The sequence below is a fragment of the Dendropsophus ebraccatus genome, chromosome 4 (genome assembly GCF_027789765.1).
Source record: "Dendropsophus ebraccatus isolate aDenEbr1 chromosome 4, aDenEbr1.pat, whole genome shotgun sequence".
Taxonomy (NCBI): domain Eukaryota; kingdom Metazoa; phylum Chordata; class Amphibia; order Anura; family Hylidae; genus Dendropsophus; species Dendropsophus ebraccatus.
In genome coordinates, this window is record NC_091457.1 from 153,614,533 (window position 1) to 153,632,976 (window position 18,444).

The 18,444-nt window shown below is 42.4% G+C and overlaps 1 long non-coding RNA gene across 1 annotated transcript in view; it reads left to right on the plus strand.

The window, feature by feature from the left end:
• The window catches only part of LOC138790072 (uncharacterized), a 68,342-nt gene that overhangs the window by 13,340 nt on the left and 36,558 nt on the right, over window positions 1-18,444 (plus strand). The gene's annotated exons all lie outside the window — the stretch shown is intronic.

The window sequence follows — 18,444 nt, forward strand, 5'->3', positions numbered from 1 at the left end:
GCAGTCTGACATCAGTCTGGCCCCCAGGGAGTTAAGGGGGATGCAATACATCCTCCCTTAACCCCTTGGGGGCCAGACTGTAAGCAGCGATCTGTAAAGATGCTGCATACTGTAAGGAGCACAACACCGCTCACAATGATGGGTGTTGTGCTCCTGTTTGTGTGTTTTTGTGTGTTTCTCCCTTTTTGTTTTTCAGATATCGGTATCCTGGGGATTACGTCGGATTCCATGGACTACGTCGATGACCAGCGTTTTTTTAATGTTTTTTTTAATAAAATGGTCAATGAGGGGTGTGGGGGTGTTTTTATTTGAATAAAAAAATTTGTAAACTTGTGTCTTGTCTTTATTTCTTTACTTTATAGACTTAGTAGTGGAAGCCGTCTAATAGACGGAATCCATTACTAAGTCGGGGCCTAGTGTTAGCCGGTATAAAATGGCTAACACTAACCCCCCATTATTACCCCAGTACCCAATGCCACCAGGGGTACTGGGAAGAGCCGGGTGCCAGTGGTCCCGGAGCGTCAAAATTGGCGCTCCTGGACCGGGCGGCAGCAGGCTGGTAAGATTTAGGCTGGGGAGGGCCTAAACCAATGGCTCTTCCCACCCTGGTGTTACCAGGCTGCTGTCGCTTGGTTTTTAACCCGGCTGGTTCTAAAAATAGGGGGGACCCTATGCGTTTTTTTTTTTAAAATAAATAAATAATTAAAAAAAAACGCATAGGGTCCCCCCTATTTTTATAACCAGCCGGGTTAAAAACCAAACGACAGCAGCCTGGTAACACCAGGGTGGGAAGAGCCATTGGTTTAGGCCCTCCCCAGCCTAAATCTTACCAGCCTGCTGCCGCCCGGTCCAGGAGCGCCAATTTTGACGCTCCGGGACCACTGGCACCCGGCTCTTCCCAGTACCCCTGGTGGCATTGGGTACTGGGGTAATAATAGGGGGTTAGTGTTAGCCATTTTATACCGGCTAACACTAGGCCCCGACTTAGTAATGGATTCCGTCTATTAGACGGCTTCCACTACTAAGTCTATAAAGTAAAGAAATAAAGACAAGACACAAGTTTACAAATTTTTTTATTCAAATAAAAACACCCCCACACCCCTCATTGACCATTTTATTAAAAAAAACATTAAAAAAACGCTGGTCATCGACGTAGTCCACGGAATCCGACGTAATCCCCAGGATACCGATATCTGAAAAACAAAAAGGGAGAAACACACAAAAAACACACAAACAGGAGCACAACACCCATCATTGTGAGCGGTGTTGTGCTCCTTACAGTATGCAGCATCTTTACAGATCGCTGCTTACAGTCTGACCCCCAAGGGGTTAAGGGAGGATGTATTGCATCCCCCTTAACCCCCTGGGGGCCAGACTGATGTCAGACTGCACCCATCCCAGCAAGGAAGGGGTTAAGTGACCCCCCCTTCCTTGCTGGGAGGGGTGCAGTGCTGGGGAGGGGGTGGGGAGAGCTCTATACTCACCCCGATGTTGTCTCTTCACTGGTCCGCAGCACAATGAAGTCACTGTACTGCGGACCGGCTAATTATATGTGCGCTCAGCCGATCAGCCAATCAGCTGAGCGCACATATAATTCTAAATGTTTCTTCTAATAATGCTATTGTCATAACATAATTAGAAGAAACATTTGATGTTTTCATTAAAGTTAAGTGATGATTAGTACAGAATGCTCTATTGCCGGCATATGAATTACCGGCTTATGGAGTTTCCTGTACTAATTAATATTTAATTAAGAAAACAAATTTTCGTTTAAATAAATTCAGTTTCGTTGGTCAATAATTTAATTCTAACGAATCCATCATTGTGCAATTAAATATACTGTCAGAAAATAAATATATATATAAATATACATTTATTTATATATATATATTTTAACAGTATATTTAATTGCAAAATGATGGAATCGTTTACATTTAATTATTGAACAATAAAAGGGACTTTATTAGACAGAAAATGTGTTTTATTAATTCAATATATTAACCATGAGACACATCGGCTATAGTGCAGAGGATCGCAAACCCCGGTAATAGCGATTCATGTAAACTGTGTTCCCTGCTTTCCCAGATGCATCCAGAGGTGTTTCCATCACTTTCTTAACATTTTATTTGTTATTTTTAGTTGAACCAGATTTCCAAGTAAATGACCGTATGTTTTGAGCCGCATGTCTATTTTTTCCCACGGCCGGAGTTTCACCCGCACATTTACAGCCGCATAAAAAATACAGCCGCACAGTTACAGCGTGTGAACCCAGCCTAAAGATGTTAGCGGGATCATTCGGGACTTCACTAGAGATGAGCGAACCGGGATCGACTCGAACCCGATCGTTCGGTATTTGATTAGCAAGGGCTGCAGAGCTTGGATAAAGCTCTAAGGTTGTCTGGAAAACATGGATACAGCCAATGACTATATCCATGTTTTCCACATAGCCTTAGGGCTTTATCCAAGTTCAGCAGCCACCGCTAATCAAATGCCGAAAGTTTGGGTTCGGATCGACTCTAGCATGCTCCAGGTTCGCTCATCTCTAGACTTCACATATCAGACCATTGAGGGTCCGACTCCGGGCATCATCATCGTGGGGGATGCTGGGAGTTGGATCCCTACTGATCTGGTATTGATAGCTTATCCTAAGGATAGATAAATCATATTCTCTTGGAAACCATAGAAAGAGAATTTACATCCAATTACTACGAATGGATTGGATATGTACAGTAGAGATGATCGAACAGGGCCGTGGTTCAGGTTCGTACAAACCCGAACCTCGGCCCTGTTCGATCATCTCTAATGCTTTTATGTCCAAATAATAGCTGTCATGTGCTGCCTAGTTTAACCAGCTCATAACCCTACCTATCAGGGTCTACCTCGTAGAAAATTATGCTTAACTAGTGGCCACCATCCAGATGCCTGCTTATGCCTTTTAGGCTAGTGCTTCATGCTTTTGCCCACATGTCATCAAAAGTTCATGATATTTCCTTGACTTGGATTGTGCAAACATCGAAAATAATCCAAACATTTTACATTTTTACTATGTCTCTATGACTGACGTTCTATTCACAAGACTTTAGGGGGAACTTATTGAAAGTACTGTGGCCAACACAACTGAACCTTTCACTTAAAGCAGGTATAAATATCATTTTACGTATTCTTGATCATTGGATGACATATTTAGCAGTTAGCGAAGATACTGTATCATTCGCGATACCCTATAAGTCTATGTTCAACCCATGAAACCACCTTAAATAACTAAAGATTTTAGCAAAGCTAGAAAGAGACACCCATCAGTAGACAGCTGGGTTCTTGGTCCTCATCAGTACACGGCAGGGTATTGGCTTGCTACATGAGAAGCCCTTGATATAGCTCTTGGGGAGTATTATTTCACTGTGTGGAGACTACCAGCTGGTGTAGAGAGTCTATAGGCCAGGCTATGCTCCCTGGGAAATTGTTTGCAAAATAGCTCCAGGTCATGAGGTCAAAAATGATTGAAGTGGCCATATTAAGGTTATCTACTTCTTCTCTGGGTGTCAACTATATGCATTCTACACCTACACAGTGACTACAGCAGCCCTTTCTTAATAATATTGTATCTACTACGGAAGTTCAGATGTATCTGTGTGTAGGATGTCTTTAGGAGAACAATGATTCGAAATAGCAAATTAGGAAGTAGTAGTAGAAGAGGATTGGGGGTATGGTTATATAAGTGGCTCACCATACTTCATACTAGCGAAAGCTTACAGATATTATTTCTACGGAAGGTTGGGTCTTGTTGTTCCAATATTGGTGTCATGGTGGCTGGAGTAGGACTTTAGCCCTGGAGACACCACTGTGGCACACCAGGGGGAGAAGGGCTTCACCAATATATGGGTGACAAAAATCATCTGCCCTGGGGCATAATCATATACAGTGCCAGCTGGTGGTTTTAAGTAGGGATAGAAATAGGCAGTGGAGCAGGTGATGGGAGAAGAAGACCAGAGAAGAGTATAGCTGAATGGGTAACTTTACTAAACCAGCGAATCATCAACATCTGTGGAGGTGAAGACCTTAAACAACTCAGTTCCCACAACTGCAATAGGTGGTATGGGTGTTAGGTAGTTAATCCTTGCAAAGTCACTAGGTGTTCAGGACTTGTTCTTGAGATGTTATGAATCCCTGAGGTGACAGAATTCACGCTGACAGCCAGTGATGGAAGAGGTCTGAACAAGACCAGATGTTTACTTTAGGTTTTGGATAGCTAAGAGGTCCTTGGCCCACTGTTACCCTCTCAGGCTGGTCAAAATGTGGCTCTAGTCCTCTTTGGAAAGGCCTCAAAGAAAGATATCCCTCAGGCCAGGACAAAACTAGTACACTGGATGGTTATTCAGTAAACTTGGTCCTCATGTCCTTGGGTAGGCATGACAACTAACTCCATGTGTCATACGACTCCTTACTCCATACACTTTGTTCTATACCAAGTATTCAACTTACCATATTGCTTCCATTCGTACTAGCTAGGAAGAACCTATATTTGACCTTGATGGGTTGAAGAATTGAGTATCTGTACACCAACCACGTAGCATAGCCATACAAAAATATAGCATACAACAAACTCATATAAGTCACCATAGAAAAGATTAAACACATTGCATCAATTATTCATATTCGTTAGACTTGTTATTCTTCAAAACTGACCTACACAAAACACCAAGTGTGCCGAGGCACTGCAACCAGTTATTATGGATGCAGAATGTTATGTATAGTTGCGAAACTCTATAAAGCTGGTGTCTATGCCGGCACCCCCGGCAGCATGTATAATGATCATTTATAATGATTATCCACAAAAAGTTTCATTCATTCAGACAACTGTCACATAATCTTTGAACTTATAGAAGTGTGTGTGTTTTTCGGCTTCTTTTTTTTTTTTATTTCTTCAGCGGCGCTCAGTGTTCCTTTTTGAAATGACGTCTCCCCCTGACAGCTTATGTCTTATTCACATGAGAGCGCTTGTTTCAATGACATCTTTCTTCATGAACTTATTATAGATTCAGATGCATTAAATCAACACCACATTTTCAATTCTAATTGGGACTTGTGTGGAGAGTCGGAGTAGGAAAATAAGAGAGTCCTTTGTAGGCCGTCTGGTCCCGAAGTCAATTTTCCTTTGTCCGACTTGTGTATTTCTCATCGTTTCATTTAGAAATTATTAAGCATCTAGAAAATTAAAAAAATAAGATATAATAAATAATCTAGAAGCGAAAAAAAAAAACCAATAAACGAAAGGAAACATTGGTGGGTGGTGGAATTTGTTTCAATGACGCATTGTAGCTCGGCGGGAGAACCGTCTGAAGGTCTTATAATGTTGATATTGTGTTTGTGTGGGGCATAGGATGACATGTTGTGATTGTTGGTGACTTGTGGGGCGAGCTCTAGACACTGACCCTTACTATCAGCCATTTTTATAAATTCAATAGGGTCACTCATTTGTGTTTTCCTTTGCATCGGTTAATATATTTCTGAACATACCAATATATTGGGTTGTATCTTATTTTCTCTTAACTTGAAGCAAATGTACAACTTCCTGTAATAATTTTTTTATGTATGACCTGGTCGGTGGCGGCGCGTACATCCCGGTGACACTGTTCACTTTTTAAACCGCCAGCCGGTTTCCACCATTTGCGCTGGCTTCTCGACAAGCAAATAGGGTCGCTTGGTGCACTAGAGATGGACCCAACGCCCCCAGGATCTCCACCCTTGGGTGACGCACCTCCTTCAGAGTCCAGTCTGACTAAAGGGAGGGGATATCGGTGCACCAGGGACTTTGGGCCCATCTTCATTTGCATATTGAGAAATGAGTGCAGATAGAGGGGGCGCCAATCAGGTCATATAATTAAAAATGTTATTACGGGAAGTGTTATATTTTCTTTAAAGGGATTTTGTAGCAGAAAAAATGCATTAAAAAAAGGAGTTTATTATCAACCATATCACTTTTTCCCTCCCTCCACCCCCCACTGCAATTTTTCTAGCAGTCTCTGTGTCCCCTTTGATCTCCACTTCTTGTTTTTTAATATGCAGTCAATTTCTGCTGAGTGGCTATTTCTTGTGTGTTAAAGTCCCCATACACAATCGTCCGTCCCTCAGTCATCTCTCCCATCGTCTGCTCATCCTCCCCATACATAGGAGCGTTTGGCACAGTCAAGAGTTTCTGTGTTCTCTATGGGGAGGGGTAAACTGCAGTTTATGTCTCCCAGAACAAAGAGGTTGAGCAGTGATTTGTTGCTGGACGGTCGGAAGAGGCCCATTCACCTTACACCATCAGCCAAACCTGCTGTGAACTGCAGGTACGGACGACTAAAGTATGAGGTGTATAGGGACCATTAGGACAGGACCAGAAAGTAAAGGTCAGAAGGGAAAAGCAGAATTTACTTTTTCCCCCACCCCTGTCCCCAGGTTGTATGTGGTATTATAGTTAAGATTCAGTTACTTTAATGTAGATAAGCTGCAAACCCCCCACTAAAACTGAGGGCAAGAGTGGTGCTGTTTCTGAAAGAAAGCTGCCATGTTTTTTTAAGCCTGGATAATCCCTTTAGGGGATATCATACACCTTACCCCCATACACCTTCAACTCGGCCACATGTAAATGTGTTCTCAATGGAGAGAGGAGGAGTAAACCACTGCCAGACAGCTTTGGCAATAGTGATGGGCCATTGTAAGGCTTCAATGGGCCCATTGCAAAGGTGCTGTGATTGATCCTACAATGTCTATACTTACTGTACCCAGTTCCAGTCTCCTGAAGGCAGCTATATAACAGCTTTACTTACTGTATCCAGGTCCAGTCTCCTGAAGGCTGCTATATAACAGCTATACTTACTGTATCCAGGTCCAGTCTCCTAAAGACAGCTATATAACAGCTATACTTACTGTATCCAGGTCTAGTCTCCTGAAGGCAGCTATATAACAGCTATACTTACTGTATCCAGGTCCATTCTCACTTCCTGGATAACATGGAGATGTCACTTCCTGGATAACATGGTGATGTCACTTCCTGGATAACATGGTGATGTCACTTCCTGAATAACATGGTGATGTCACAGCCTGACTCCCAGAGCTGTGTGGGCTGTGGCTGCTGGAGAGGATAATGGCAGGGGTACACTGAGGGACACAGGGCACTGGAGGGACACTGAGCATCCCACTGCCATCATCCTCTCGAGCAGCCACAGGCCGCACAGCTCTGGGAGTCGGGTCGTGACATCACCATGTTATCCAGGAAGTGACATTACCATGTTATCCAGGAAGTGACATTACCATGTTATCCAGGAAGTGACATCACCATGTTATCCAGGAAGTGACATCACCATGTTATCCAGGAAGTGACATTACCATGGTATCCAGGAAGTGACATCACCATGTTATCCAGGAAGTGAAGCCTTGATGCTGTAATAAGTGGAGGGAAAAAAAGCACTTTATAAGCATTTCCCGTAATAAGTGTATATTGGCGATATGTATAACTTTTGGGGGGTAATACAATACTTTAATAAACATTTTCGCTGGACTTCTCCTTTAAATGTACCTACACAATATTACACTACTATACACAATCTACACGTCCAGCATTCCCATAGGATAACACTGAACAATAACCAAGTCCTTTCCCAAGATATCTTGTGTTTCCATATTCAGCTCCCCCCTTCGATTCATTCAAATTTATTTGCCGAGCGTTCTTCCTGTTGGGCACACTAGCGTCCGTATTATATATAATCTGTGGAGAATTCGTCGCTCCAAAATTATCAAATTACACGGTAATTGGCATCTCACAGAGGAACTTTTTTTTCCATTGGGGTTATTTCAGGCAAACTTTTTTCTCCTCTCTCATTTCCTGTTCTTTCCAACCTCTTATCTTCTCCTCACTGGATTCCATATGAATTTCTTGTCTATGTTTAACTTTTTAATCAGCGAGGATTTGCATGTGGCGGCCAGGCCTGGCGACTCCATTCACAATACATGTGATAGGAATCAGAATGGGGATGTGGACACGTGGATTGAAATGATCCTGTAATACACACAATGGGATAAAAGAATTCATAGAACAAAGTGTCCGACCCAGAGCCAACCAGTGCAATTCCAACTATTTTTTTTTTTATTTTTTACAGCAGAATTTTAAGTTTTTAAAATCATACAATTTTTTGGAACAATTTATCTATGATTTAAAATTTGTAATTTATTCTACTTGAGGATGCCGGGTCCATATTTTTCCATAGGTGTCAATGGAGAGAGACATGGACACTTGCACCCTCCTCCATATTTAGTCCAACATAACATTCATCAAATCTGAATTTCATAAATAAAATAAATAAATCTGATTTTATCAGATCCAAAATGATGGGAGATCAATTTGGCAAATGTAGTGATCAAAGAAGGGTTAAAGGGTATTTCTCAAATTAACTGGTTTCAAATAGTTATATAGATTTGTAATTTAATTCTACTTAAATCTCAAGTCTTCCAATACTTATCAGCTGATGTATGTCCTGCAGAAAGTATTCTTTACAGTCTGACACAGTGCTCTCTGCTGACACCTCTGTCCATGTCAGGAACTGTCCAGACCAGGAGAGGTTTTCTATGGGGATTTGCTACCGCTATGGACAGAGGTGGCAGCAGAGAGCAATGTGTCAGACTGAAAGGAATCCACCACTTCCTGCAAGACATACAGCAGCTGATAAGTACTAGAAGACTGGAGATTTTTAAATAGAAGTAAATTACAAATCTATATAACTTTCTGAAACCAGTTAATATGAAAGAAAAAGATTTTCGCTGGATAACTCCTTTAAGGGTTATGGATGGGAATTCCTTACATAGGGTTAGGATTATACTGGAGCTTGGATACAGTTAGATACCTTTGCAATGCCATTAGGCATCTAAGTCTGGCATGTGGAAGCTTCGGCCCTCCAGCTGTTGCAAAACTACAATTCCCATCATGCCTGGACAGCCGAAGCTTTAGCTTCGGCTGTCCAGGCATGATGGGAATTGTAGTTTTGCAACAGCTGGAGGGCCGAAGCTTCCCCATCCCTGATCTAAGTCCTATATAGAAACCCAATGCTCTTCTATAGGATTTGCGATCATAAATGCAGGATGCACATCTAAGATTTCTATGTAATTTTTTCTCCCAGCCAACTGGTCACCTTCCTCTCCTGTACTGTCACCTAGATGTGATTTAGACACCACCATCAATCAGATGAGCCAAGGCAGCCCCCTGGCAGACTGTGCTCCAGAGTAAAGGTCATTGTCTCCCCCCCCTGCATTCAGATAAGACGACTGGTCAATGGAAAAGGAGCAAGAAATACAAACATTTCAGAGGAGCCCTGCCTCCTCTAGCAGAAGGGTTAAGTGCTGGGACTGGTGCATTCTGGGTAAGGCTCTGGTGAAAGAAGGGATAGACAAGGAATAAGGTAACACCCTGCAGGGATTCTGTCTGCCAAAGAAAGGCCTGTTTATTCTGTATTTTAATGCCTAAGCTTGACCTCTGACCTGCTTGTCTTTGTGCAGCCAGGTGCACATTTCGGTGGAGGTTCATGCACTATTAACACTTTAGCTTCCAGAAAGTTAAAAAGATTCCTGGTAGAGATTAGTGCCCCTTGTGTTAGCCCATTGTAGACGGATTGCTGAATTATTTTTTTTTTTAGTAATATTCTATTCATTGTGTTATTTTTTTTCCACTGACACCTGAATGTTTTTGGCTTTGCAATGCTGTGCACAACGCAGATGGTGCAGAACCACGAAAGTGAGACTGGTCACATGACCTGTAGATTGCAAAGTCAATGTAGTCGCACCTTGATTGTCAATGTAGTCGCATTGTCGCTTGCAACGTGATAGGAACGTGACATGATAATAGCCCAAAACTCAAAGGCTTGAGATCACATTTACATTTTGCAATCCGAATATTAGTTAGATTTGCCTGGGACTGCGTGCAGTTGACCTTTAAAAAAAAAAAAAATCGCTGTGAATGCTTCTGTTCACTGATAGCAAGCAGTCATGTTGACATTGTTTAGAGGTTTTCTATGGGGATTTGCTACTGATCTGGACAGTTCCTGGCATGGACAGAGGTGGCAGCAGAGAGCACTGTGTCAGGCAAGAATACACCATTTCCTGCAGGACATACAGCAGCTGATAAGTACTGGTAGACTGGAATTTTTAAATAGAAGTAAATTACAAATCCATATAACTTTCTGACATCAGTTGATTTGAAAGAATTTTTTCCGTTAGAGTACCCCTTTAATAGCGTTGAGCCAGTGTGTTGCCAAAAACTCATTTTGGTGCAAACTGTAACTTTTTAGTTGTTTTTTTGCTAATTTTGTTGCAGGTTTACTAACTACATGCCTGTCTATTAAGGGGTTATCCACGATTCAGGGCACACCGAGAAGGGTTGATTATTGGGTGAATGAGTTTTTGTAGATTTGGTCCAAACAAACGAGAAAACGATATAGTTCAGTGGATTTTTCCATTATTTGTACAACTTTTAAAATCATTGTCATTGGATGCACCTTGCCCTGTGTAAAGAGGGGATGGACGGGTAATAATGATCATTTTAAATGCCCGGATTCACGATCCACTGATTGTTTCATCAATCGATCCGAGTAGAAGTTCTGTAAATGAGCGCCGATCGCCGGGATTAGTGTTTGTTGTCGAGAGTGCGTGGGACCATTTTAAAGGGCCCATAGTGAAATATGATGAACTATGGGCCTGACCCTAAGCAGTAGAGTCTTTTCCCCCCATAATCATAGGTTCAAATCCGTATGTTCAACACCTTCCCAAATGCGTCAGGTTAAAACACTAGAAAAATATGGAGTCAAGCAATAACAAGCCCCAACAGAACACTGCCGCTGGTGTTGGCTGATACACATGTAGTGATGTCTTACTCATATGTTGCCTATGACTATGGATGTACAATGGGGGAGATTTATCAAACATGGTGTAAAGTGAAACTGGCTCAGTTGCCCCTAGCAACCAATCAGATTCCACCTTTCATTTTCCAAAGAGTCTGTAAAGAATGAAAGGTGGAATCTGATTGGTTGCTAGGGGCAACTGAGCCAGTTTCACTTTACACTATGGGGGAAATTTATCAAACATGGTGTAAAGTGAAACTGGCTCAGTCGCCCCTAGCAACCAATCAGATTCCTCCTTTCATTCCTCACAGACTCTTTGGAAAATTAAAGGTGGAATCTGATTGGTTGCTCGGGGCAACTGAGCCAGCTTCACTTTACACCATGTTAGATAAATCTCCCCCTATGTTTCGCCTTTAACAGTCTTGACTTCTGATAGATGGGAGATGTGTGATGATAGCTAAGACTGCCCATCGTGCTTAGATAGCTGTGGGTAGAAAGCCGCGTAGTCCTACTGTCCTCCAGAATGAGACGCTGTCAGACACCTGAGGTGGTGACTTATCTTCCTTGAGAACAAGGATCCAGTGTTGACATCCAATGTGCCCCGTCCTTGTCTCCTTCCACAACTGGCACTGGGGAGTCTGGAGGCCATCACACCTCAAATGGTTGCCTGGTCCCACACAAAAGAGATTGGAGGAAGAATTATTTAGATGAAGTTTGGGATTATCCATAAAAAACATCCTTAATTACTAAAATGGGATATTTTTGGTTTTGGCCATGGGTGTCGAATCTGCGGCCCTTCAGCTGTTGCAAAACTACAACTCCTATCAAGCCTGAACAGCTAAAGCTTTTGCTGTCCAGTGGAGATGAGCCAACTTTGTGTACATTCAAGTTCATCCGAACCCAAACTCTTGGCATTTGATTACTAAAAAAGTTGGATGCCACCCTAAGGCTGCCTGGAAAACATGGATACTGCCATAGGCCATAGACTACATCCATGTTTTCCAGGAGTCCCTAGGGCGGCATCTAACTTTTTAAGCCACCTGTAATCAAATGCTCAGAGTTCTGGTTTGGATTAAGGCCCCGTTCCCACTGAGCAAAACTAGCGGAATTCCGCGACAGAATGCCGTTAGCCTCCCGCTCATAATGGGAGTCTATGGGAGGTGCCCGCTCCTGCTCTGTCCGCGCAGAAGAATGAACATGTTCATTCTTCAGCGTGGACATGGCAGGAGCGCGCGCCTCCCATAGACTCCCATTATGAGCGGGAGGCTAACGGTATTCTGCCGCGGAATTCCGCTAGTTTTGCTCAGTGGGAACGGGGCCTTACTCAAACTCCACTCATCTCTACTGTCCAGGTATGATGGGAAGGGTAGTTTTGCAGCAGCTGGAGGGCTGCAAGTTTGATACCTGTGGTTTAGGCTCCAGATGAATACATGTTGATGGATATTTAAAGAATCCGTCTACATTGTGTTTATCAGTCAGATAATTGGACCAGACTGGAATATTCTGCCCATCAGGGACACCAGAATCCTGGGTAGTTGGACCTACAATGCCAGTGTGAACAAAGCCTAAGGGTCCTATTACACAGGCCAATGAAGGCCCGATAATAACTGTAAACGAGCGCCGATCTGCAAGATCGGCGCTCGTTTACTGGGTCTATTACACAGCCCGATAATGGTTTAACAAAGGCTGCATGGACATTGTTACCAGCCCTTGCTTAAACTGTATATATTACCTATCCATGCTGCAGGACTCCTCTTGCGCTCTGCTTCTCCCCGGGTCCAGCCCGCTCCAGCTTCAGAGCGGACTGTCTCAGCTGACAGGCTGCTCAGCCAATCACTGCCAGTGGTGGTCCCGGCCTGTGATTGGCTGAGCAGCCTGTCAGGGCACTCTGAAGCTGTAGTACACGGGAACCCAGGGAGAAGCAGAGCGCAGGAGGAGCCCTGCAGCATGGATAGGTAATGTATACAGTTTGGAAATCGTCAGCCGCGCTTGCTATTACACGTAGCAATGCGTGGTTGACGCCCAACAATTATAGGTCCAAACCTATATCAACAATCAGCCGAGGATCATTGTCATCGGCTGACCGTTGTGTTTATTACACGGAGCGATAATCGGCCAATTATCGTTCCGTGTAATAGGGCCCTTAGAATACCAGATTATGAGAAGCTTGACCTACTATGCCAGTGATAACCGAGCCTGTAAATACCAGACTAAGGGCCGTATTACACTGGACGATTATCGTTCGAAAAATCGTTAGATTGTTTGCATTCAAACGATAATCGTTTTGTGTCTTAGCAGACAATGATTAAACGACTAACAAGTAATTGTTGATCGTTTGATAGAATCTGGACCTGTTTGTATACTTGATTGTTCTCAAATCGTTCGGTGTAATAACACGTCGTTCGGTCGTTCCCTGGTCGTCCTGTGTAATAGGGTGAATGATTTAAGATCGTTCGTCATAGCGGTCGTTTGAGATTGCTAATCGCTGAAAAACCGTCCCATGTAATACCACACTTAAAAGCTGGACCTACGATGCCTGTGTGAACAGAGCCGGGGAATACCAGACTATAAGAAGCTGGACGTACGATGCCAGTGTGAACAGAGCCTGGGAATACCAGACTATAAGAAGCTGGACGTACGATGCCAGTGTGAACAGAGGCGGGTAATACCAGATTATAAGAAGCTGGCATGGAGCAACTTGTAACATGAGTCAATGAAAGTGTCTGCCAAGAAACATAAAGTATAATTTATAGCCCTGACCTCACTATATGGTGAATTACACTTTGGCGTTTAGTTATTTATTTTATCCATGTTAATAAATCACTCAGTTCTATTCCTGGGAAATCACATGGACAATACGAATGATTCTCTAGTGTCCACTCCATACCTGTCCTTTCCCTTGCCGCTGGGACTGTAACAGTGGGGATCAGGCTTTGGTGACACCCTGTCTCTGAGTCACGGAGATAAACCTGTATTAGTCATACAGGCAGCAGAGATAGTACAGACACCACCACCTAATGTGATGCTGTACTTAAAGGGCTTGTCCTGAAATATATTATCTGCTGTGTAATAACAATGATGAACATATTTAAAGGGGTACTCCGGCGAAAATCTTTTTCTTTCAAATCAACTGGTTTCCGAAACTTATATAGATTAGTAATTTAGTCTTAAGTCTTCCAGTACTTATCAGCTACTGTATGTCCTGCAGGAAGTGGTCTGCTCTCTGCTGCCACCTCTGTCCATGTCAGGAACTGTCCAGAGCAGGAGAAGTTTTCTATGGGGATTTGCTACTGCTCTGGACAGTTCCTGACATGGACAGAGGTGGCAGCAGAGAGCACTGTGTCAGACTGGAATTAATACACCACTTCCTGCAGGATATACACCAGCTGAGACTTGAGATTTTTAAATAGAAGTAAATTACAAATCTAAAGTTTATTTGAAAGAAAAACATTTTCACCTTTAAGTATCATGTACATAATATAGGTATAGACAATCATATAATGGAGCTTTTATGTTTTTTGGGGGGGGGGGTTAGCACCCACCCAAATTCTAAATATTTTTTGGGAATTCTTATCACCTGTTCTGTCTGTTATATCTCTGTCCTATCAAAAGTCCCATTATTACAGACTATTATTAAGTTTTCATAATGCGTCACATACAATATATCTTCTGAAGCATCTATTGCTATCAGTATACAGCCAGAGCTTTTACAGTATGAGTAGCTATACATGTGTATGGACACATAATGGCTGAACATGAGACCTTTCCAGTCTTATAGAGCTGTGGTCGGGCGCTGCAGACATTGCCTACACAGCACATTATTGTTGGCAATTAGGGTCCTGTGTGCGCGGCGTGCTGCTGATAGACAAGCATCAGGGTGACGCCAGACAGCTGCAGAGGTAATGAGCCTCTTAGAAAAACTTTCCTGTCAGTTTTAAACAAGTGCTAGACAGTAATTATAGGAGTTAGGCCAGGAATAAAGGGAATTTTTTTTTTTTAAGTGTTTTTTTTTTTAACTTTGCATTATTTTTAACTAAAATATATATAGTTTTTTTTTTTTTTCAGGAATGTCATCTGATAGACAATAAGGCAAAGGATGAAGGTCTCCGAGCCTGAACGCTCTGCATTTGACTTCCGGCAGCTGCAGAACTTGGATGCCGTCCTAGGGAGTCCTGGAAAACATGGACACAACCATAGGCCATAGGCTGTATCCATGTTTTCTAGAACTCTCTAAGGGGGCATTCAACTTCTCAAATGAAGAGCGTTCAGGTTCGGAGAACACTAATGTCCACAAGTCAGTCCCCCAAAAGTAGTGTGCTGCATATTGCTATTGTACAGGCTATAGACAAGCAGACAGAAGCCAAATGTATAGGCTGCTATTTATTAAACGGAGAGTCATTATACAGGTAACTGTCTGTGAGGATAGTGACTGAGCATGTGTGTCCACCAGCAAACAGCCCAGCTGGTGGACGTGTACATTGCTATACACTCTGACCACCAGGTGGCGTCATACAAGGTGAACAAATCTCCCAGGAATAACAAACATTGTCAATGTTTCCTGATCTGCACAGTAAATATAATATTTACTGCAGGGACAACCACAATAACATCCTCAGTCCTTTTCATCTGAACTTTAAAGTGTCACCGTCATTTCTTTCTTTTTTTTTTAAGAAATCAATAGTCCAGGCGATTTTAAGAAACTTTGTAATTGGGTTTATTAGGCAAATATGTCATTATCTGCATTCAAAAAGACTTTCCCCAGGCCCCCCCCCCCCCCTCCTCCTCTCTCTCAGTGACTGCTCATTAGCAGGAAATCTCGATTGGTTTACATCAGTCGAGCCCTGTCTAATCTATGGAGAGGGGAGGGGGGAGAAGGGAGATTAGTCGCCAGCAGAGAGCAAAGGATTACACAGTGGGAGCTGTGCGAGAGCTGGTATTCAGAGGTCAGAGAGGTCAGTGACTTCAGAGGAGATAGCCTGGTGATGTAGCTGTAAATTAACTCTTTGTTGTCCTGTTTTGGTGCCTCATCTCCCTCCACCCCTCCCCTCTCCATAGAGAACAATGAAGACAGGGGGGAGAGCGTCAAACTGCTTTTTCATGATAAAAAAGCATTTTTTGGCTAATAAACCCAATTACAAAGTTTCTTAAAATCGCCTGTACTATTGATTTCTGTAAAAAAAATTTAAACAACAGTGACACTTTAAGTAGTTAAAACTTTCGCAGCGTATGGCCGTCACATATAAGTACTCTCATTCACAGAAGGGCCTGCACAGTGATCTTTCCCATACATTCTGTTATTGTTGTATGTTGTGTCTTCTTTACAATTTGACATGAGAGAATAATAACATGAATCTCGGGGACACTTATCTGACGTGGTAATAGTTGTGTTTAGATGCTGGAAACATACAAACGTGACGGCAGAAAACATACTGTACCAGCAGCATCATCCAGTCTGTCTTTTATGGGTTTTTACCTGTTATTTTCCATCTCTTTTGTTTTTGGTGTTTTGGATCATCTGCTTTTACCTATTAGATATTGCTGTTCATCTTTACTGCGGATTATGTTTCTCTTCATTAAGAGGAAGTTTGATCCAAGGTCTTACTGAAATATTTAAAGGGAATGTGTCACATATGTTTTCTTTTACTGATTAGAGTCAGATACTAAAACTTGTTCTTTTATTCTATTCTGTTTCTATTTTCTGACTGTAATTTTTTTTATTTCACTTTTTGTGCATTGTTATGGTGGCTGCCATCTTGCTTTGGCTTTTCGTAACAGCATTTAGTGACATGCTTTTCAACAAACCTCATGGACATAGACGACAATAGACAGACTCTGTCCCTTTGAGATGAATGTAAAAAAAACAATACTGAGTGCTCTCTGTGACCTGTGAAGAGGTCATTCTACAGGAAGCTGCTATCATTATTATTATTATTATTATTTATTTATATATTGTCTTCTCTATCTACTGGTGTCACATGATGCTGCAATGCTGTACAGATTACTTTACAGCAGCCTCCTCTTATCACCACAGACACAGTAGGAAGTCTCAGCTAAGGGCCCTATTACACGGGACGATTATCGTGCAAAAAAAAAGTTATTTATCGTATTTAAACGATAATCGTTCTGATCGGAAAATCGTTCGTATGTTGTTGAGCGTTGATTTAGATCTGAACCTAAAATTATGGTTAATCGTTCGCTAATATTTCGCTGTAATTCCACATTCGTTCGCTCAAGTTCCGCATTTTTTTTGCCTGTCAAAAAGTTTTGCAAGAACGATCGCTGCACCACTGATCGCACCTTGTTAAGGCTGTGTATGAATGAATGCCGATCACTGAGATCGCTGCTCATTCCATAAGACTCAATTTTAGTCTGACCGACAACTCCTCTGAAGTGGCAGTGTACTGTAGGGTTACATAGTAACAAAGTGCAGTTGAAAAAATATATATGTTCATCTAGTGCAACCAAGGACAGGAAGAAGATGTGGATAAAGTGGAGGAGAAACTAATAAGTAGAGAGTTTGTCACAAACCGATTTCACTCTAAAATTTCCCCCCCACCCAAATAAAAAAAAAAAAAAAAAGATTTAAAAGAATCCAAATTTTGGGGAGATTTCCTTTGAATAAAGAACTGACAGGAGCAAAGATGGGAGTCCATGCTCCTGCACACTAAAGGATGTTGACGCCTACACTGTTTACCTCACCTCTCAGTGTCTGGGGCTGCCCTGAAATCAGTGACAATGCTGAACACATTGCGGCTTACATATTCTCTACATTTGTTGAGTTGTCATTATAGGGCATCACAGAAGGTATGTACAGGAGCAGGGAATCTGTCAAATGGCAGGTGTTCCTGCTCCTGTATACTAAGTATGCCTCACCTCTCAATTAACATTTACAATTCCAGAGATTGTGGGGGCCATCCACTATCCTGAGTATAGGGAATTACCTCTATTCATATGAAAACACCTTGAACACATTACATTATCCCCCTGGACATACAGTATGATGCTGCAGGTTATTACTCCTCCTAGGAAATACAGTATGATGCTGCAGGTTATTACTAAAGATGAGCGAACCGGGTTCGGGTTCGAGTCCATCCGAACCCGAACGTTCGGTATTTGATTAGCTGGGGCTGCTGAACTTGGATAAAGCTCTAAGGATGTCTGGAAAACATGGATACAGCTAATGACTATATCCATGTTTTCCACATAGCCTTAGGGCTTTATCCAAGTTCAGCAGCCACCGCTAATCAAATGCCGAAAGTTTGGGTTCGGATGGACTCGAGCATGCTCCAGGTTCGCTCATCTCTAGTTATTACTCTCCCTAGCACATATGATGCTGCAGGTTATTCCTCCTCCTAGGACATACAGTATGGTGTTGCAGGTTATTCCTCCTAGGACATAAAGTATAGTGCTGCAGGTTATTTCTCCCCCTAGCACATATGATGCTGCAGGTTATTACTCCTCTTAGGACATACAGTATGATGCAGCAGGATATTCCTCACCCTAGCACATATGATGCTGCAGGTTATTCCTCCTAGGACATACAGTAAGATGCTGCAGGTTATTACTCCTGAGGTACATA